The sequence below is a fragment of the Pezoporus occidentalis genome, unplaced genomic scaffold (genome assembly GCF_034315485.1).
Source record: "Pezoporus occidentalis ecotype Australia unplaced genomic scaffold, CSIRO_AGI_Poc_V1 ctg4, whole genome shotgun sequence".
NCBI lineage: Eukaryota > Metazoa > Chordata > Aves > Psittaciformes > Psittacidae > Pezoporus > Pezoporus occidentalis.
In genome coordinates this window covers 16,582,676-16,605,996 of record NW_026915724.1, presented here as the reverse complement: position 1 = coordinate 16,605,996, position 23,321 = coordinate 16,582,676, and positions in this window count along the sequence as shown.

Sequence of the window (23,321 nt, the reverse complement as noted above, 5' to 3'; positions counted from 1 at the left end):
AAGTTTCTCTTCTCAGTGGATTAGACATTTCACATTTTAGTAACTCCCACCATTTCCATTCCCCCCTCCCAAAAGCAGCCCTTTCCAATGACTTAAAAAAAAATAAAAGGGGTTGATCTTTAAGTAATACATATGATATTAGTTTTTCCGTTTTAAAATAATCACATTATTGCAGACATTTTAATAGCTGTAGAGGTTGCTATGTATTAACATGATTCATGGTCCTTGACAGCAGTGTCTCTGAAAATCCCACAGGAATGCAAAATACAAAACTCCACACACGTTCAAATTTTACTGCCTGCAGCTAAAAGAGGGGAAAAAAACCTTAAAACTGTTGAAACCCTTCAACTTTAAAAGCATTAATAGATGGTCCCAGGGGATTAAATCTAAATCTTAATGTGTAAAAATCAAGTTAATAACCACAGAGATTAATATGGTTGCATTTGATTATTGTGATAATGCAAACAATTAGTACTGCTAAAGTGAGATATATTAGCCTCCTACTTGCCCCACACGCATCTGCAAAGCATTGGAAATAAATGGAAATAAAACATTTTGCTCTGAAAGGTTTTTCTTTTTTCCTTTGTCTTATTTTCTCTGTAGCTGACTCATTTTTAAATTCTAATTGTTAATATTTTATTAAGCCTCTCTTTTCATAAGACTCTCATAAAATTGGTTGCCATAATCATCCATTCCATATTGTCAGCAAATTATGCATTCCTTGCCAATACCAGTAAATAAATAAATCTTCTAGATAAATGGAATGCCTTTAAGTTTTTTTTTTCCCTTTCTTTCTTTTAGGGACAAAAATGCCATACAAATGTATTAACCTGAGAAAAATAGGAACTTCTTCCTAGTCCACTGTGAGTCAGTTGGTTTAATCCAGAATGCCCTGGGAAGAGAACCAGGCACCTAATCCAATCTATATTATAGGTGGAGTTGGAAGTACCACCTATACTTAATGCTTGACACTTCCTATTATAAAACCCTTTTTTCAGTTGCATGTAACTGTGCCAGACTTTAAGTGTTCAACTAAAATTCCCCATGCTGGATGTCTGCCTCACTTTGATTTATTTGTTGTTCTAAAATTTCAGTGAAAATAGTTCAGTGATTTCCAAGAACAAGATTATAGAAAATATATTATTTTGCCCACATCAAAAAAGTCTTTGCAACTGTTTAATCGATTAACTCTGATATATCCATCCCTTGGAGCACGGACATTACATTTGGCATAGAAAGGGACCTACCCTCAAGTCAAGAATGTGAAAACAGACTGACTTTAGCCAAATGCTTAGCTTTTGCTCAAGTTCAGTAGACACTTCTCAGGAATTTAGCAGCAATGTCCTCCAAAAGCTCCATCTGTACCAAACACATGCCAGCCCCCAGGTTGCAGGTTCTGAGCAAAACTTGCCCCCCATTGCTGATCCCAAATGCTGTGGTTGCATGTGTTTAGGCATGGGATGCAAGAATGCAAGGAAGTGGAGGCAGGAACCTGAGATTAGATGACAACAATTTGAACTGTGAAAGAAAGACTGTCAACCTGGGTTGGTGGGAAGCACATATGTTGAAGGACAAGGAGCATGGGAAAGAGGTCCAGTGGTGCAGCTTTGTGACTTATTGCCTTATGGGATGGGAGAAGGACTGCAGCCAGGGTGAAGAGCAAGGGGATGAGCAACTGGGACTGGAACTGAGATAGGCAAAAAGCAGGCTGCAGGTGAGAAAAACAGTGAGAAAAACAAGCTGATGGCATAGGGAGGGGGATTGAGGTTCCCAGTCATAGGACTGGAAAACTCTGGGACAAGGTTGGAGGGCTGAAATGTGAGAGAAGGAGCCACTGGCTGATTGTCTCCAGGACCTGGGATGGACCTCAAGCATCTAAGGTCATTCTTTATGCACCCCTGAAACTACCCATAAAGTGAATGTCTCATTCTCTTTAAGCTCTGGTATGCATACAGGGTAGCATTAATCGCCTTCTCCTAGCTTGGATGGCTGAGGTTCCTCATCTGCAATGCTGTGGGAACACCTAGACCATGCTGTTCATTTATGGTCACTATGTTTTGAGAGCCTTTGACTTGCCGTTCAGCTGTCTTCCTTCCCAAGTGCAGCTCATGATGACATCTGAGCTGTGCATTGACAATATACATGGCTGTGCAATGCTGAGCACTCTGACAAACCAGGGTGAAGTTAGGTAGCTCAATCATCTATAATTAGTGTAAATGCTGGCCTTAGTTAAAGTCTGGTTGCCTCAGTACCCCTTTTGAAAAATGGGAATAACACCAACCTACCACTCACATGAGTGTTGTGAAAATGAATGAATTACTATTTATGAAATACTGTAATGATGAGTGCCCATGAGGAACAGCCCATGAGGAAATTAATTATTCTATCTTTGGAACAGGGTTTGAATAGTGAGCAGTAAATAGGATGTAGGGCCATTACACTGAATAATGAGAATGAAGCAGATGAATAACATCCACTCTTTGCAGTGAATGAGGCAGGAGCTTGATGAAGAAAGGAGTAGGAAATCATGTGGTGAAAGACTACATCAAGGTGTATGGTAGGACAAGGTAACTGCCATATACTAGCCCTGGAGAGCTTGGGCCCATGACGGGAACACCGGAAACCCTTCCCAGCTGTCATGATGGAGATGTGCCATACAGCCTAACCCTGTGATCCCCTGTGATCTCTCCTTCTCTCTCTGATGGTTCCTAACCTAGTTTCTGAGCCCAGCCAGCCCCAGTCTCCTCCCATCTGACTCATAGCTCCAGTTTCCTTGCTCGGCCAGGCCCTGACTCAAAACCCCTGTTCAGCCTCCCTCCCTTCATCCACAGCCATTAACCCCAGTTCCTATAAAAACAGGAAAAAGCACATTCCTAACACTGTGACACCTTCCTCTACCAAAATCCTAGCACAGCTCAAAAGCTGAGGCATAGCACAGCTTCAAAAAAGACAAGGGATAATCGGAAAATATGCACGAATATGCAAATACACATGCATTTTTTTAGCCTCATCAGCACCTCTAGCTTTACAATGTCATCAGAAATTTTCCAAAATTAATTCAATATGATTTCAGCCGAGTATTTATCTGGAGTGATACAGACTGGGAAATTGCAGCTGAAAATAGGATTTTCCCTTAAAATGTATCAGCAACCACGATCACAGTAGCTGACAGTCCCTATCCTTCTTGCATAATATTGTTAATATTGGGATGTATATGAAAAAGAATCCAAATGCTGGATTCCTGGGCTCTGCAAACTGGAGGACAAATATATCTATATGGTAAACTTTTTTCATAAAATGACCTCAGAAGTAAGAACCGATCAAAACTAGATCCAAATGTAGCTCTTCCTAATTTCTGGTATGACAAAATTTAAAAAAAAATCAGTGCAAAAATATCTATGAATACCTTTTAGCTAGGAAGCTCAGGTTTGAAAACACGTGTTTTCAGCTCAGTTCCCCATTTGTTTCATTACATTTTAAGCCATATATGCCTCAAGATAATTTATGCCAAGGGATAAACCAAGATTTCTCATTTTAGATGCTGAGTTTGTAGCTCGTCTCTGAGATTCTCTCTCAAATTTGAGATTTTGTAAAGGTTAACTTTGTCAACTCTGCAACTGGCTGCACAGGATTAGTGACTATTTTGTACTACTGACATTAATGGTGCTATTGTGTTAAGTGAGAGAAAGAAACATAAAAGAGAAACATTTAGGAAGGAATGTTTCTTCATGCTATGCAAGTCATCTTGTGAAAAAGAAGGCAAAACCCCAAGCTTTGTGCTAAAGCTGGGTGGGTGGGAGAGCCACCAGACCAACAGCTGCACTTTTTGCTGGCTGTTTAAAGGATTATGTACAGTTGATGCCACAGTGACCCTTTATGCACAATACTTGAGAGGTAAGATATGAGCAAAGGAGCAAAAAAAAGGAAAGAGAAAGAGACCTGGCTTCCTCTGTCCAAACAGCTATTTCTGTCTTGGCAAAGAAATAAGCAGAAAGAAGGAAAACAGCAAACCAAGCTGAGGCTCTTTTGTTCTTCCACCTTGACAAGGATGGAGCCAAGAAGAATAAATACCAACCAGCAGCAGTGCACATGGAGCAATGGGGTAGCTGTACAGTCAGGAGCAAAGATCACAGGCCTTTTAATATTGTGGCATTCTGCTTGTGCGCTGCAAAACCAATAACATTATATGGCACACATGCAGCTTCATGTAACTAGTGACGCAGTAACAAGCAGCGTTCACACCTTCAGCATATAATTGGGGTGTTAGTATTACCAGCTGAAGTGCAAACCCATGAAACCTGGTGACCAGTTTTTCCACAGGTAACCCAGACAGGTACTGCTATCCCACCTTTTCATGCTAGTCAATACCTACTACAAGTGAGGTGGCATGATCTGAACCAAGAAGCACATTTGATCCCCTACCTTTGTGAATAAATGATGCTAATGATCTGCCAGACCCATCTCCATTTCATTCTTCAACACTGTCCTAGCTGGTCACCATGTACCCCGTAGCATTTAGGCAGTATGAGCCTCATGCTCATCTTTGAGTCTGTGACACTTACTGCCCCGCTGGTCTGTGCTTCATCACTGTGATGAAGGTCCAGGCAGTCCCAAACACAGTAGGCAGAAAGCAAGATATGTATCAGAGGGTTGCAGAAAGAAAGATATGTATCAGAGGGTTACCTGACTCACTACTAGTGATGGAGTGAGTCAGCTCTAAGATCTCAAATATTCTTGCAGCATCCCTTGGACTGCTCTGCCCAGGAATCACTGCTACTGGGAGAGACTGTATACATCCAGAGTTTGTGGATGCTTGATGACCGTTGCTGTGACATATCCTGTCACAATCCAGTCCAGAACAAAGACCACTATGTGGCAGTCATTTAACTGACTCAGCACCTGAAATGTGTGGGTAAGGGCACAAAGGTACATAGTCCATCACCAGGGAATCCTGACAGGATGAAAACTCAGGACTCTGCATCCAGAGTGCATGACCTTGACATCATCTAACCCAGCCAATTCACCAGTCTATCAATCTACACTTATTATTTGCTTGCTCTATTGCAGCAGTGTGTTGTTTAATGCAACTGCTGCCAGTCTCTATTTCATTCTGGCTAAACTCCCATTCTGCTCCTTATGCAGCACTGATGGCTGGGGCAGCAGATTAGGCTTCTTGGAAATTGAAACGTCCTGAAAACTGCCATAGAGTGAGCCCTAGCAGCTAATACAAATTGTTAGCCATTAGGAATGGGGCGCAACTGTATCACTGGGTGTTGGTTTTGGTTGTCTTTCTATTTCTTTTTCCACTTCATTGCTCAAAGGTTTAAGAAGTAGGGACCATCATTCCTTTTACACTTAAGTTGCCAGATTTCTAGTGTTACTGTGGGTGGTTTCCTATATCCTACAAAGGTTTGTAGAAACAAACCAAGCTTGGTGGGTGACAACAAGGGTAAGTGGGAAATAAGGCAGCTAAGTGAATGGGTGGCTGATGTATGACCTGGAGCAGCAGGTAGTGCTCTAATGTGCCACAGGTGTGCACCAACTCAGGAGAGCTGCTACTTCACTGGGAGTTCTGCTGAGCAGGATCTTATGTCCTCAGTGGGTAGGAGGAGGTGGGACAAGGTGAAGGCAGGGAGTGCAAGAGTACCCATTATGGAAATGGAGCCTGGGAGGTAACACCAGAGGAGGAGGTAAGGAGCTGGTTAGGTGAAGTCAGTGATGGAGATGGTGAGCAGTGGTGGAGTGAATGGGCAGGGGCTGCAGAAGAGGCGCTTTCTTCTTACTGTGGCTCTGTGATGCTTGTGATGGCCACCAAAGCAGCATGGCACCTTCCCTCTGTGGCAGCAATGTTACCACGAGCAATCAATGTCTTATGACCGCCTTGTTGCACCATGAGTGCCTGAGGTCCCTTTGAGTTATGGGTGGAGGCTCTATGTGTGAGTACCCTGCAAGATGAGTAAGGCTTAGTAACCTGATACACCCCATTTCTTGTGCCCAGAGAATCTGACGTGTTTCTTTCATAAGCACATATGAAGAGATGCCTGGTTAATCTGGATTGTGCTGTCTTTGTGTCAGAGTGGGAACACTGCAAGAGGGGGCTTTCTCCAAGCTTACAAAGAGGAGGAAAACCCACAGCATAAACCCAGCCAGGTTCGCAGTCAGGGATCCAGGCAGGTTTGTTGCCAGAAACCAGGCATTAGGGATTTTACACTGGGGAATTTTGTCAGTGCCTGTGTATTTAGTCAGATTTTCCTGTAATAAAGCTACATTTTAGGCACTCTGATTCTGATAACATGGGAACTGGCATGTAATTTATGTTTCCAGAGCTGTTTTTTTCCTGATCCTGAAGGAGCTGCTTCCCCAATTTTTTTCATGAACAAATCTTTGTGTCTTTCAGCACATTTATTTTTCTTTTCATCATTTTTAACCACTGTTTCCAGTGCCCTTCTCCCTGGACTATGCCCAGCCACAGTGGCCTGAGTTTATAATTATGGCAAAAACTTGTCTCATGACTAGGCGATGACTAGAGATAATTCCCCAGAAGAAACACCTACAGATGAATGCCATTTCTGCTCGTTTCCTCTCCTTTTGCTTGGATTTGTCAGGCTGCTGCTAATCCATTGCTTACTATTTTAGCCCTTCAACTATATCTTTTCTTTTGAGGTAATTCCAAATATCAGAGTGCATTTCCAACATGAAAGCATTGCCATATTTACCCTAATACTCCTTAAAGTCCTAAAATGTGACTATAATTCAGAAATTAAAATCAGCCTAGTTGCCTGTCCTGAGTTTGCCAGTAACAACAGTATGTGGGTCCGACTTGCTCTGTACGAACAATGAAAACATGTGAACCTTTTCCAGCAGAATGGCAGGAGGTGTTGTGACTCTTTGTGATTTTACATTTAAGTTGCACCTCCATTGGAGAGGAAATGCAAAGTCCTGCATCCAGCAGGAAAAAGCATTGGAGCTGTGCCGTATCTTTTGGGGAGGTTTGTTCCATAGTCCAGTGTCTTGATGGCAGTTGTGGATAATGGTCTCTTTTATGGTCAATATTTAAGATCTAGGGGTTTAATTCTCAAATATTTGTGAAACAATCTGAGTAGAATTAGAGTAAGACATTTTCACAAAAAAACACAATATGTATTTTAATGCATTTTTTTAATGCATTTCTTAGATTTTTTTAATTATTATTTTCCCTGATATCTATGTTGGAGAAGAAAAGAACCAAATGAAAATAACTTATGTATAGTGAGAACTGTGTATGGCACTTTCTGGCATGAGTCATATTTCTCCTTAGGGTGAAAAACTTCTCACAGATACATGTTTGGCTGTGACTTCTTTCCAGGTTAGGGACATACTTGAGTTCCTTGGTATGTTATAGTGCATTCAACATTGATGCTCTTGTTTTTAAGCTACCTTTTAGTGCTATTAATTTTGATTTAGAAACTTCAGCAAAGGAGTGACGTGGCTTTCTTTAGCATGGCAAGTGCTGTATTTTGGTATGCTGTGCACATTGACATTCACAGTGGCCTCGCCCCTCAGTGTGAATGCAGAAGTTCCTACATGTGCCAGTCTTTATGTGTGTGTGCACATGTCAGAAATCCTGGGCCAGAATATCATGCCTGGGTTTGTGAGCCAGTTGATGCATGAGCTAAAGGTGAAAAAAATGCTACTGCTCCACTTAGGAAGCAGCAACCATAAGTCACCCTTAGGCATCCTCTTCTGGGGAGAAAGGAGAACGACACCGTAGCTGTGGAACAACCAATTCTCCTTGAGCTGTAAGAGTAGAACTGCTAAGGTGTCCTCTGGGGAATCCTTAGCAAACTCAATGGGTACTTTCAGCTGGCTTTCATGTGGCTCTGTGTAACTGCTTAGCAGTAGCTCCTCTGTGGGCCTGAGACAAAACTGTGTGTGCACACGGGTGTGTGTAGTTTATATTCACAGCAAAATTAACAGTTCCATAAGATAAAGAGGAATTAGCATTTCACCTTTTTCTCTTAGGAAAAAAAAAAAAAAAAAAGCTTGACTTTTTATGGGAAAAAAAAGGAAGAGAACAGAAGAAGAAGAATCCTACCTCTGACATCTTCACCTCTGCACAGGGCTCACATGCAGTCTCAAGTACAATGTGGGCACTGCTGTTATGGGTGTACCTCTAAGCGATGTAACTGAGATACTCCAAAGCATTCAATAATGTTTTGGGCTCTGAGTCAACCTTAAAGATCTACAGAGGAGAAATGGGAGTCCTGAATATTTTGGTCATCTCAGGGGTGTTTAATGCAATGGGATGGTTTTAATACTGGTATACATCTAAGCAGTATCAGATATTAATTGTAGCATTGCATCAGTGACCTTAATCCTCATAACTAACAAAAAGTCCACTTCCCCTTGATGGTGTCGCACTCCGAATGCCCAGGGGTGCTGTACCTTACAGGGGTGCCTGGAACAGAAAAGTATGGAGCCATGAGCAAGTGAGGAAGACATCAAGGGGATCACCTACTAAGAGGCAGCCTATTTATGCTGTTGGAATGTGGCAAAATGGCTGGAACCTGTAGCTGTTTGCTCTCTTCCTTCAAGCCAGCAATGCTTCTTCTGCATCAGCTGCCATCTGTGGTATAAAGTGGAGCCACTTGTCTCCCCAATGGTTATAATAATGCTTATTCTCAGACTGAGTCCAGGATCAGGCCAAGGCTGCTTCAGGGACCCAGGAAGCACAGCATCATTTCTGGCTCCCACACAGCCTTCACCTGCAATGCACTGAGTCCAAAATATATTTTGCATACAAATTAATGAGATACATTTATAGTACCCCTTAGACAGCTTTATTCTGTTAGTGCTTACCTTTATTACTGTGTAACATACTCAGCTCTCATTGTCATAAATTGTGCTCTACTTTTGAAGGGGGGAAATAATTCCATATAAAAGATAAATAAATATGAAGAACAAAATGTTGTTAATTCCTATGTGGCTACCAAAAAAATGGCAAAGTCATCCCATACATAAGTAAAACATCAGATCCTGACACTTGGTAATTAGAATCTTTTGGCTGACTTCAACGAGCTCAAAGTCAGTACACCTGGGAACATCCCTGTTCCTGTCCCTGTCTTGCAAGTGCATGATGTAGTAGGGCAGGGCATGCACCACTGCAGCTTAGGGGTTTCTGCAGGCTTAGGAGCCTCTGAGCAATGTGGTGTGGTGGCCTTACAATAATCCATACAAGCTAAGTATAGTTTTATCTGCAGTAGTATCCAGATGATTCCACTGGTGATATTCATTTTGCTTCCAGAGATAGGTAGAAAAGTTAAGAACAAATGGATGGAAAATAGCTTTCTGCTGCACTTGGCCAACCTAACCTGTGGATTTCTGCCCTGCTATATGAAAGCGTCTGCGCTGTTGGCAGGATATTTGCAGAGTTTGATTTTGTGCATTTTCATACACACATATTTAATAGCCAAGGGCCACTGGTTCTTGCTATGCCCAGGCCATTTCCATGTTGCTCTGCCTCTCTTGACTTCAATTTGTACTGGAGTAGGTGAAAGAAACAGCACAGCTCTGCTGCCTAGTCAGCCCCTTACCTGTCTCCATTAAATCACAAGTTGCGTTCCAGCACATTAAGGTAAATTTCAATCAACAGCAGTTTAAATGAGTAAATTGGAAGATGAACTGCAACAGCTGAGGAATAGTGGAATAGTGAATGCAGTCATTTCACCACTTCTGAGGTATCCTCAGGGAGAGGGGCAGGGGATGTGGGGGTAACCTTCCACCTGCCCACAATGGGATTCACCAGGGCTCCTGAGTCACAGCCATCAGAAATTAGGGAATCATATGTGAAGAAGTATTATTCAAGATGAGTGAAGGCTGCAGAACTGGATTCTATTGTAGGAAGGCTTTTAAATTATATTAACCTATTTCTGCAAAGCATTTGTGAAAAATTTCACTTCGTTTGCAAAAAAAAAAACCAAACCAACTATTAGATTTAATGTTTTACAAATACACGGAAAATTTTAACCACCTGGACTTTACAGGAATTCTCCAAACATATAATTTTTATCCCAAGCTTTCTCATTTCAGGAAGTTTCCCTGTACTTTGCAGCAATGCAAACTGCAGTGACGGACATGGATGCTGAAGGTGACCCACATACCTTTAGGGACACAGGCATCTTCTGGGCTGTGTCACGGAGCCCTTTGCTCTCTGCAGGCAGAGTGGCTGCTGTTTGGCCATACACAGGGGCTATTAGTGAATGCTTTTAAATAGGTTTTTGAACTAAGTGTATTTATTAGACAGTTCAGTCTTTGATTGTAGTCCTGCTCTGCTCGGCACAGGTTCTGCAGTGTCTTCAGATATTACACTCTCCTCGCCTGTCCTACACATAATACACAAAGTATCATACATGATATCCAGTTCAGTAAAGGTAGACCTGTATTTACAGCAAAATGGCATTCTTGGGATGCATACAGCAAAATTAAGAAAAAAAAAAAAAAAAAAAAAGGATTTTTCTGTATTTCCTTATTGACCCTCTTCTGAAAAGGGTGCTACTGCCTACCATTCATAACTAACTGTATTTCTGAGTAATAGAATAATTCCTTACATTTGAGGATAAATGTACAGTATTATGGCATAATCAGCTACGATGTATTTCAGCAGAGCTTTGAGTAAGTGAAACATTGCAATTCGGAGGTTATCTTGAAGATCAAATCCCCAGTCAGAAAGCTACATTGTTGCCTTCATTTTCCTTTCTCAACCTCATGAAGGCTTAATTGGCAGCTGGCTTACATTGTGATCTCCCAGCTTCTTAGAATTTTCTTTTTTGTTACAGGATTTTTTTTTTTTAATGAGTATTTTCTCGAGGGAATTAATTATTACTTTGACTGGTATATTCATATATTTCTATCAAGAAGTTTTATAAATTACCAAACTCTTGACACAGTGTGCAACCATAAAAATCACAAAGAGTATCTCTAGCTCTTTCTAATCCCATTAAATCTTTTTTTTTTTTCCTCTGAAGCTTATTCTCCTCTTTGTTAAATGACAACATTCAGATTCAATTGCAGCTAATGTCTAATGTGCATGTGCTGTGATACAGCTATGGATTTATAGAAGCTGCACCATAAGAAGAAATACATGTCATGAACTGAGATGAGCTCAAATGAATGAAGAGTTTCATCACTGCATGAGCATCATTTCTGCAGAGAGAATGCTCATTACAGACTTGACTTTTCTACCTTGTTTACACTTTATGCGGAGCTTTTAGAAACATGCTCACTGTGAGGCACTCTGTGGGAAAACACAGTTTCAGTATCAGTCACCATATTAACAAGGGGCCATAACCTGGGGCCTCAACTCTGTCTTTAGACAAGCAAACTTCAGGCAGGTTAAGGACTAAGACAAGCCCAAAGGCTTCAGCAGTGACTTAGCTACAGACTGAAAATACTGCATAGCTGTGCTGCTCCAGAGCTGAGACCAGAAGCTGAACACAGCAGCCGCAAGCATGTTGATGAGTCTGTCCTTGATCCACAGCTAAGATGCTCTGTGCCCTCCCAGCACCTAGAAAAGCCTCTCATTTTCATCCAGACACATCCCTTAGGCTCGTTTCTGCTGTTGACTAAAATTTGCACCCATGTATTTATTTCCTGGATGGAAGCAGCTGTTGCAAAAGACTTTGAGTTTCAGGCATGTTCATCATCATTTGGTGCCTCCCACAGAGGAGGGTCTGGGACAGGAGTCTTCCAAGCCCTGTATTTGCCTTGGTTTTGCTTGCAGTAAGCTCTCCATCCAGCTGGTCATCATGACTAGGAGCGTGGGGATGCTGACAGCCTGAGGGGAAAGTGGGCTCTGCTCATCAGAGTCCTTTCCCACTAGTGCCCCTTGCACAGAGAGGACTGAAAGCCACCCATGTGCATGAGCAAGGAGGCACCTTGTTCCCTTCTGTTTTCTCTCCTTTCTGCCTAAACTGGCTTGCCAGGGTTAAAGTTACCCTCAGTGTTCAAGTTATAACTTTGTAACAAATGAAAACAGCAATTAAGGCTGCCACTTCATTCCTAAGTCACACCATTTTATCTAATTGCAATATATATAATATGTAAGATCATGCTGTGCTGGGGGATATATATGCAATAACTGAACACGGTGGCATGATTTAGGACAGACTGGCTTTGAATTTCTTTGTGTGAGCAGGTGGTGTTTCTACACTGCCTCAAATATATTCAACGTGACACTATAAGGTCAAACTCCCCCCTTCTGAGGGCTTGGCTTTATTAGTAGCCCAAATAATAAATAACAAAACACAAACTTCAGCTGAAGCTCTCTTTCTACAGTTTCCAGAAGAAATACTCTGGGTTTGCTCTCAGCTTGTCTGTCCAGCGTATTTACACACGTCTTGTGCTTTAAGGGACTTCCCAGGACTACTTTAAGAGCATTGCAGTAGGTAAACTAGTTCCTGCTAAGAAGTCACTGTCCATCAGCTGAGAGGGGGTAGCCGTCAGCGTGCTACTTTCCCACACCATCTGTCAAAGAACGTATTAGCTTACACCCTCATATGCCTTATAATGGAAGAAAGGTAAATATAGTACCTGTAACACCCACTTTAAGAGAGGGGAGAAAGTGCTTGCAGCAACTGCATGCCCTATTTTAATATAGTCTCAACAGCGTGCGGTCCTCTAGGACAAAGGCACTGAGGTAAATGAAAGATGGGACAGACTGCAATGTGCATTTGCCAAAGGCTGATTATGGCAGAGTAACTGGATAGCTTTCTTCTCTGAGAGAACAGATTTTCTTGACTAAAGAAATGCAGTAGGTCTTATCTCTATGGACTTCTGAAAAGTAGGTAATAAGGTGCCACATGGGAAATCATTAGTTAAGCTGAACAAGATGGGAATTAGTTCAAAAAGTATAACATGGATAAGAAACTAACTAAAGGGAGATGTCAACTGCTCGTGTTCAAGAGGGAGATTCAGTCCTGGAATGAGGTTACCTGTTGCGAGGATGTGGGCTTACAAGGTTACTAGGACCTAGCCTTTATTTGTGAGCTTCATTTCGAAACTGTGGTGCAAAAAGTAGGACTGTGCTAATAAAAATAAGATTACTGGTCACAAAAATCTGGGAGACATCATAAATGCAGACAGAGCCGGAAGAACAGAACCACCCAAAGTGCAGAATTGTGTGCTTGGAGGTCATTGTTGCACACACTTTTAGTCTTCAGCTAGATATGATCTTGGGAAGAGGGAAGACTGAGTTCTTTTTGTCACTCTCTGCCTCTAAGATGGTGGAGTGATGGAGATGGTAGCTGTAATTCCCACATGAATGAGTCCCCATGGTGGCACAGCAGTGTCAGCAGCAGTACAAAGGGCCCTCCTCTGAGTTCAGTGAGTAGCTCTGGATCTCCCTGCGTCCAGGACCTGCCATGTGGGAGAGGGGTGTGGAAAGGCTACGGGGGAACAAATGAAAATGAGAGCCCATCTGGTGAAGAGGCCACACAAAATCATCACCTGTGAAGTCTCGTAAAACACAGGCTGAAGGGGAAGCTAGTTGTTCCCTGTAAAAACATCAAGGGGGTAAACACCAGGCAAGAAAAACATCTATTTCACCTAATGGACAATGCTGTCACAAGTATGAATATATATAAACTGAACAAATCCAGGCTGAGTATTAGAGGCAGATACTAACTGTTAAAGACTTGAGTTTCTAAAACAGCCTTCTGCCTGAAGTTATGAAGAATTATCTGATTTCTTTAAATAGGGAACCTGAACAATTTATGAAATGGGACTACAAGACAATGATTTTGTTATAGCAGATGATAAAGCTTAGTGACCAAAGATTTCTCTTCTAGTTCTCTGCTCCTATGAGCTGTTCGATTTTCCCAGGTTCAAGATCTTATTTTTCTAGCAAAGACTGTTTGACAGACTCAGTCCTGAAATTCTTTTGAAAATACTTTGCATTAGTGAAAAAAAAAATATTAAAAATGTATCTTGTTTTACCTATGTGCTTGTTTGGTGATGATTTGTTCCTTGCCATCTCTATGCAAAGTTACTTGTGTTAGGGGGATTCTTAGTCTTTTACTTCTACCTTCATTGCAGCATTAAAAACTGAGGGCCCAAGGGGAATAATGTCATTCTACTATGAAAAATATACTAAATAAGGGTGGAAATATTCATGGAGATAACTCTCCTAAATGCAGATGCCATGGAAATATCTCCTTTTAACATTTGTGTCAAATGTTTCAAAGTTGGAGCAGTGCAACTTCATGCCCATTTTTGTCATTTTGAATTATCATATTCGTTCTTTTTGCTATATCTGTACTAATTTTTTCCTCCCCAGATTGTCTACCCCACTTCAGGCTGATCCACATTCTGTCCCCACACATTGCTGACATGAGCCAACGTCAAGCCAGAACTCGCACAAGGAAACAAGGTGGGTAGAGACATGCTGAAATTTTAACCTTTCTGTGCTGATACTACCTCTAGTCAAAAACAAGTGGGGAAAAAAATCTCCGAATATGTGGTTTTAGCACAGGTTGTTTGGTGACATTTTGATTTGCAAGGATGGCAAGTTTAGTCCAAAGGTTTCCAGTATGTGCACTGTCACTGCAACCGGCTTTTACACAACGGTGTGTGCTAATCAGTGATTAGGGAATAAGGCAAGCATGACTGGTAAAAGATAACTGGAGAAAGCTCTTAAAAATTCAAGGCCCCTTCTTGTATGTGATTTTTCCTAAATGACTTTGGCTTGCTCCTTCCTGAGGTGCATTGTAAGGGAAGGGTTTGAAGTTCTCTGGATTTGCATGTCTTTGCTCTTCGAAGTCAGAATTCTTTGTTTCCTGTACATTATGGGAGCACCTAAAGAAGAAAAGAAAGCCCTACCCACTCACATGCACATGAAGTGGGCCTAGGGCAGTTAATATTTTATTCTTACGAACAAGCTATATATAAGAAAAAAGCCATCATGTGATGTGAACCAGTCAGTTTGCCAGTTTGAGCTGAGGAGCTGGAGTGACTGAGGCAAATTGGTTTCCAGCAGCTGTGAGAGAAACCTCAGGAGATGGCTGGCTCTGCACAAGCAAGCTAAGATGTGCTTTACAGTTATAGAATTAAAGTCCAAACCTCACAGAAGTGAATGAGCATCTGAGGAAAGCTAATCGGAACTCTAGGTAACGGACCTTAAATCTGCACGGCACAGACTTTGACCCAGACTTTTCTCTGAAGATTTAGTAAGTCTTGAATGTCCACAGTGTATAGCAGAGTAAAATTCATTATAAGGTGGTAAAGGTAATCAGCAGAGCATTGGTTAATGGTTAAATTGTTCCAGGCAGGAGAGTGAAGGTAAAATATAGAGGAGCATATTAGGGTTTTATTTCATATGCTCCGCGTAGGCTGAACACAACTTAAACTGCTTTTTCTTCTGCATTTTTCAATCTTAACTCTTTAAACCAGTGTGCAGTGACCACAACTCTTAGAGAATGATTCTGGGTGAAATATGAATTCATCACTAAAGAATCCCCATTAAATGAGTAAACTTCCAAAATTTATAATCTGTATGCATAGAAAAATCATTATTTTACCACTTAGTTTGATAGCAAACATTTATTTGAAAGAATACTGTTATTAGCAGCCTGCTTTCAATTAAGAATCTGTTCCTTTATGACTGTTTTTTGAAGACTTAACATCATGCCTGTTATATAAGTCTCATCAGCTTTTTGGCATAAGCATCCTTAGGCCAGATGCAATAAGGTTTCATTTGGGTAAATTGAGCTTTTAGTAAAAGACACAGTTAAAAAAAATTAAACCAGGTTTGGGTTTCATCCCACATTTCTCACTTTTACAAGCGACAGAAAAAAATGAAAATTTAATAATGAAAAGTAATGGTGATATTTACAAAGATAATGCTAATTTGTGCTGTGCGCTTGAGTGGTGGTGTGAGGTGAACATTTGTCTTTTATAACCGAAGCAGAATCATTAAACCTATTTCACACAGGCTGTCAGCCATCCATCCAATGGCAATGCCTTTCAACCACAATTAAGCAGGCTACTTTAGGCTTTGTCTTTCTTTTACTTAAATTTAAAAAATAAAATAAAATAAAAGCCCCAAACTTTTCTTGCTAAAATTTGTTTAAGTAGGAGACATAGTTCAATTTTGGGGTGATACATTAGCCTGCTACAGCTGAAGACTGATTGAAGGAGTGTGGAGGGGGGAAACCAGCTCAGCTGTGGAGCAGCACGAAAATCCACTGCAGAAACACCCGCCGCCTCAGCAGCATCTTCCCTCCTCCACGCCCTCCCCATCCCACAGCTGCATCCTCCAAAGCATCCTCCCCATCCTCCCACCACTGCTGTGGGAGCTGCTGGAACTTCTGCCCCACACATCGGCTATGCCTCCCTCCCTGATTCCATACCATCACCACTAACCCCCTCAGGAGCGGGGGCAATCACCAGAGAGTGTGGGTGCAAAGCCAGCAGCGCTGATTTGTGCACTGTCGAGTAACAGCAGAGAAATCGCTGTGCACCTATGCAAGACAGCTCCCTTCTGATCTGCTCTGCCTGCATGAACCTGCCACATGGAGGGCAATGGGGGAAAGAGGAGGCAGAAGGAATGACAGGGACTCAGACTAAAGCAGGTGTTGTTATTATCATGATTTTATTGACAGTCTATCAGGTTTGGATGAAAAACTCGAAGATAATTCAAGTATCACGTTAATGGGAAGTTCTGTAGTATGTATTAAAGGCATTGTAAGGCTGCCAGAGCAAATCCTGTTTCAGCAGTGAAGTGGGTAATCTGTTGCATTTTTAAAGGCCATTCGTCCTGAGAGATTATGAATTTATATTGCCTAAGGTTCTATTCCATCATTACAAAAGTGCTAGAATCCTCCTTAAGATTTGTTTTACCTGTAGCAGCACTGTGAATTTTCTCTCCTGCACTACATTCACTAACAATGGCTTTTTGACATTTGAGAGTTATCTTTTGGTTTCACCTGCCGCAGGAAAAAATTAGAGGCACAACTTCTTTTAATAATGCAACTAGTGGTCCTACTTATTCAGTAGCCTCCAGCTAATGGCACCTTTCTTTACTTTCTATACAATCATCTTCACGTACAAAGGCCTACAGTTAAATGATGAAGTCAGTGATGAAACTGTGATCTGTTTAACTTAACCCAGACTTTTCTCAACAAAAGGGACATGTCATTTTACACTTTCTCCAATAAAAATTCGTATATGCTATGTTCTGTTAGTAGAAGGAAATGTAAAGATAAAGGGTAAATGCAACTGCTGTACAGTGCTACTGTGCAGTAGTCTACTATTTTAACCAAAAAATGTCATGTAACCCCAACGTATCTCTTTTCTGCATAGAATACATTTTATTTGCAGTCATTCTTGAACCTGGACTTGGCAACTAACTCACTATTGTTTGTGTGAATCTGATTTTGGAAGAATTTATTTTTGGAAGAATTTAAGAGCTGATGTGACTTTGCCTGTGTGCCTGCCCATTTTTCTGTTACATTTCCCTCTGCTATTCTGAGGAATTCTTTTGTTGCTGGGGAAAGTTTGTTGAAAAAAGTACCTTTTGAGCAAGTGGAAGAAAATATTTTAAGGGCTGAAGCTTAAGCCCACTTCAAATTTAGCTGAGAAAGGGTAGAAAGGACATGCCCCCCGGAAGGAACTAGCCCCAGTCATGGTGACTCACCGGCAGAAATGATTTGCCAGGAGCACTGATATTCTTGCATGCTTATCAACAACCCACATTCTCTTCCTCAGCCTGGCTTCAGACAAAGGATCATTGAACATTTCTGTATTAACTCTATACAGCCTCAGCATTTCTGGGCACCCTGGACCTGCTGGGCCATCTTCTGTAGATTCTGAGGGTGTCTGTTGAAACACAAACTATGCATAGACCTATTCAGAGACTATTCATCTAGACATAACCTTCTTAGGCACCAAGTATTTAATGAAATACTGTTTTAAGTAGCACAGTGAAGGCATTCTGTGTGTCCTTGATTCCCCCAGTCGTGGTTAGTTTTACTTTCTGTTTCTTCCCCCCGATTTCAGTTACTCGTTTATAGAAAATTATAGGCAATATATTTAACTTATTTTGTACGAGTACGTAGTATTTATGTTGATATGCAAAAGGAAAATTCAACGACATCCTAATCTATTAAAATTTTAAACAAAAAAGGGTTTTGTTTGCTGTATGTCAGCTAGAAAAATTAGGAAGCTGTTCTTACACTGTCTTTTCAGAGGTCATATAGCAGAGATTTTCTATTAAGTCCTGACCAGCTGTCAAAGGTGGTTTGACAAATGAAATGAACTTTTGTATGTATGGATGGGAATTATTTACATCTGTAGGAGTCCTAGAAGATTTATACCTGAAAATAATGATGTGGTCCTGCAAAGGAGAGTTTTGAATATGCTGACCCCTAAGAGCCATTTGTAACCCACGTCTGACCCACACAGGGGTTAGAAATTGGTGCCTTCCATGCAGGCTAGAAGAGAAAATGCTCAGTGTTACAGAAGTTATCTCCAGCAAATTTCCAGTGCATCCCCCAGTCATCCATTGATAAGATGGTGGTTTACAAGTAGGGCAAGAAAGAGTTTCTATTGGAATTAAAACAGCTGGCCAACACCTCTTCAACTGCCATCTCAGCTAGAGACTCTTGTTAAGTATAGTCATTGAAGGATGTGTTTTCCTGGGGCTAGCACAGACGACATCTGATTGGAATCACAGGCTTGACTGAAGTTTGAGTGTAATCTAAAGCTGGGGACTATGAAGGTCTTTTAGCCATTACCTGGCATAACTGAACCTGAAAAACACAATGGTAGAAATACTTCAGATTATTTAGAATAGAATATGAAATAGAGATTAATTGAAAGCAGGTGACAGGAAGACCATTGGATAGAAGGAAAAAAAAAGCATTCAGACAACCTAAAAGTATCACTTATCTGCGGCTCTGTCTTACTCATCCAATTGATAAGGATTTGCTGAGGACATTAGCCATCTTTTAGGTTTTAGCCCAGTTTAATTTTTTCATTTATAGCATTCTTGGGTCTGCAGGACCTGGCTGTTGTGACAGTGGATGCATGTGATTTGTGATAAAAGAAGTGGCCTTCATAAAACAAGTGATGCCTTTACAAGAGAATATTTACCAGGACTTGCACAGGATCTTGTAGCACTTATGCTTGATAACGTATTAGAGGTGGGGAGACACATACAACCCCAGATCTGTGGGATGTTGTAAGTCTTTTCTGACGGTCGGGAAGTGTCAGTGACATAAGCCTGTTTCTCATCCTCTTAACACCAGATGGAAATGCCAGAAATAAACAAATATTTCAGTTCTGTATAAAAGTCCTTGGGAAAGGCCAGGACAGATAAACTATTGGGGAGGGGCAAGAAGCACAATGGGGAATGAACCAAACAATAAATGTGACCATATGCACTGTGAACCACCTGACTAAACCAGATGCCTCTGGAGAGGAAATGGCAAAATACCTTTGTATCCCCTGGAGCCATCAAAGGAAGCCTGCAATGCAGGGCATCAGTGTTATCCTCTCAGCTTTAATATCTGATGTGCTTGCATCTGTGATGGGGGAGCAAGGCAGAATTCCTGTTGCAAGAATACAATAGTTACAGCTCTCCTACAGGCTAACACTGTGCAGGGCAATAGTTATATTGGGCCGTGTGCTGGACTCAGATATCTGTGTCAGGAGAAGGCTTGGGCTTTTTTTCCCTTGGTATTGGAAAAAACAGTAAATGGAGTCAGACTAACACTCTGTATCTGGTGCACCTTGAGAGGTGAGTTTCAGCCTTGTGTGAGACACACTGCTGTTCATAAGCAATGCTGTTTGTTAGTTCAATTTCATTCTTTTCTTCGTTCATTGTTATTTTAATAACTCTTTTACTTGCAGTATTATTTTAAGGCAGCAAGACTGCAGGTAAATAACTTGGCTGTATTCATTTCAGCTTTCTGGATGAAGAAGGGCTCTAAAGAAATTTCCTAGTAACTCTTCCAATGGGTCAGTTCATTCCTTACTCACAGCAACTAGCAAAAAAGGACAGGAAACTCCCTCGAGGAATTTTCTGCAGACAGTTCCATCAGGAAGGCATTAAGTGTATATTTATCTCTTGCCTCCCCTTGTTCCTCTTGGAACAGGCAAAGCGGTTCAGATCTGGGAACCAGGATACCTCAGGGGATCTGCCAAAGGTCAAGCATTTCTGCCTAGAAACCCAGAGCCTCTGTGCTACCCTTACTCCCTGCGGTTCTTTCTTAGTCCTGGCAGTGCAGCTCCAGAACACAGCCAAGGAATGGACAGGATTTCACACAATGTGTATTTACTTTTGAGTAGATTCTTGATTATTTCTGGATGAGAACCACGGGAGACATACCAAAACTCCTGGCCTGAATATGCAACCCACCCTTCTTCCACGAAGGGGACACCTTCACTCTCAGGACCAGGCTGGGTAGAGCAGACCCTGCAGCCTCCTGTCACAGCCTGATTCATACAAGATGATCACTCACAGCTTGTGAGGGGTACATGACCTAAACACCTTTACCAGCCCTCCAACATTTTAAAGAAATTAAAAAATTATGTAAATTATACTGTATTCTTCTGGTATACTTGATAGCATTGATTTGATTGGAAATTACTCATGTCATTTGTCATTGTCTCTTTGTTAGCATCGCTGAATACATTTGCAAGTTGTTGACCCAGTTAAACATTGGTTTTCTATGCCTCATATCACTGGGAAGGAGTTTTCTCGAAAGAAGGAGGCTCTAGAGATGCACAAATGTTCCACAGTGTTTTGTAAACCAAGGGTACGTGGAGAAGTCAGCCAAAACAAAATAACACAACAGTAAGGTAGCACAGTCACTTAAAGTGCCAAGAGAAATAGAGGATAGATCTCTTTTATATCAATTGCAAGAGGTCACCTGAATAAGGAGTACAATATTTGTCCCTTGGACGCGGCAAAGCTACAGATTCCTCAGGAACCAAGAACATGTGGATGAAGGGTTGTATCATTAGAGGAAAAGGGATATAGCAAATGGTTGGGGTATACTCTTCTGCTCCAAAGGCAGAGCTCTGTTTTCATGAGGCCAGTCTGTCCCTCATTCAACTTCATTTTCTTTTCTCACAGTAAAAAGCTGTCACAGACAACAGGTATCTTACCATCATATAAAATGTAACAGAGAACAAGAAAAAAAAAAGTTTTGGGATAAATAATTGATTGCATGAGGAGATACTGACAAAGTACAAGTATTTTTGTCTCTAAATACAATATATAATAGAAGGAAGAAGGCACTGCTCTGGAAGGACAAGGACAGGAGAGAGATCCCAGCAGAAGGCAGGGGAGAGCACTTTGCAGTATTTTGCCTGAGGGGCAAGAAGTTTTTCCCCATAGGTGTCTATAGGAAAAAGAGTATTTTTGTTTGTCCTGTGATCCCTGGTTATATTCTTGTCTTGCAGTTCTGGGATTGTCAGCCAGGAAATCACCATGGGGGCAGCATTCAATCATCCAGAGCAAGGAGGCGCTGGAGGAAACCCTTTCACCACCCACCCCCTCGAAGTTCAAAAGACAGATGCATAGCTGGATGCTTCCCCCGCACCTCACTGCCTGCGGGCTGAGCGGTAGAAATCAGCAGAGGGGAGGGCAGCGCCCAGGCAGCAGCACAGCCTCCTGGTGAGCCCTGCAAGGCAGACCTGGGTGCCTTGGGACATGTTAGGCCATCAGCATCCTGGAGTTCATGTTTCAAAGTGGGACCCAGGGACAGGCATTTGCTGGGTCTGGTTCAGTACTAGCAGTCAGAAATGGAACTGCTTTTTTTTTGCCTTGCATCCACAGCGGAGCAGTATCTGGCAGCTGGGACAGATTCTTAGTATTGAATTTATAGGAAGGAAAGCTTTGGGGGCAAACTTGCTTATCTATGGGGACGTGGCAATCACAGGTTGCTATATATGTTCCTCTCTCCTAATATAAATAATTTATCTGGGAGAAAAAGAAATATATAAACTGCAATGTATATTATAATACAAACACTGTGTTATGAAAACAGGTAGATTCACAACTCACAGTTTAGCTAGAGGTTGTTGGTTTTTTTTTCTGGAAAAAAGTGACCAGAAATAAATTTTCTGGGCATTTTCCAGAGCAATTTAATGATCACCTCCCTACTACAGAATGAGAACATCTCATTTAGTTTCACCCACTGGATTAAGATAAACTGGAATATTGAGGTCTTTTTCTTGGAATAATTAGCCCAGCGAATTAAACTTGAAAGGGGGAGAGGACACTCTGCTGCCAGAACTAAAAATGTCTACAACAGGGAACTATTCAAGAAGAGACATTGCACTGTTGAGTCTGAATTAACTTGTCCCTTGATATGAGAAAGTAAGATCCCTGGCAGGCAAGAGGAGAAGGAGAGATCAGAATCTGCCTTTTGTACCTGTGTAAACCTCCTGGGACCCTCCCTATGAGTAATGAGTGTATAGCTACAGAGCAGGGGAGGAAATGCCTCAGTTCGGGTCTATAGGTGCTGCATGGTGGGAGGTGGGAGAGCCGTGGCATGCCTAATGGGAAGCAGTGGGGTGAGTCATTTTGCCAGCGACACCCTGGGCACTTTGTTTCTCTTTGATTTTGTGAGGGTTTATGTTTTATTTGTTCTTTCCCAGTTGTTTTCTGTAGTCTGCCGTCAGCCTGAAAACAGCTGTTTTGATCTTCCTGTTAGCTGAAAGGAAACACATTGGGCTCTTCACATGGGTAGGGATTACTTACCTGAGCTGAAGGAAAAGCCTGACTGGCTCAGGCTTGGGTTCCCCAAGGAGAAGCTACTTGTCAAAATTAAAGACAACGATACCTTTCAAATTAAGGTGACAGTCAACGAACATCCTCTGTTGTAGCAACTATTCACTATGAAAGGGCTTTTTCGGGCAAATGTCTTTGACTCATACCTGCTCCTCTTTAATGCTTTAGTATTGGAAATAGGAACTTAGTAGAGGGCAGAATTCCTTTTGTTTTTGCTAACCTCTGAAGAATACAAAGCCAGGACCAGGAAATCACAGTGCTGAAACAATATATTTTATCTTCTATTTCTTCCTGACCTAGGCTACAAAATGTTTGGTGTGTTTCAATTGCATGTCATTTGCAGAATTTGCATTATTGGCTGTGATGATGCTATATCTGCTAAAAGTATTAAAATCAATAAAGCACAGTTGACATATAGACTATAAAAAGTAGCATTGTTCTGAAGTGCAAAGAGACTAAGAAAGCAGATGAAATTATTTCTTTTTTTGATAGAATAATGGCCCAAAGATCTGTTTACATTTTACATGGCTATTGGCTTTTCCATTCT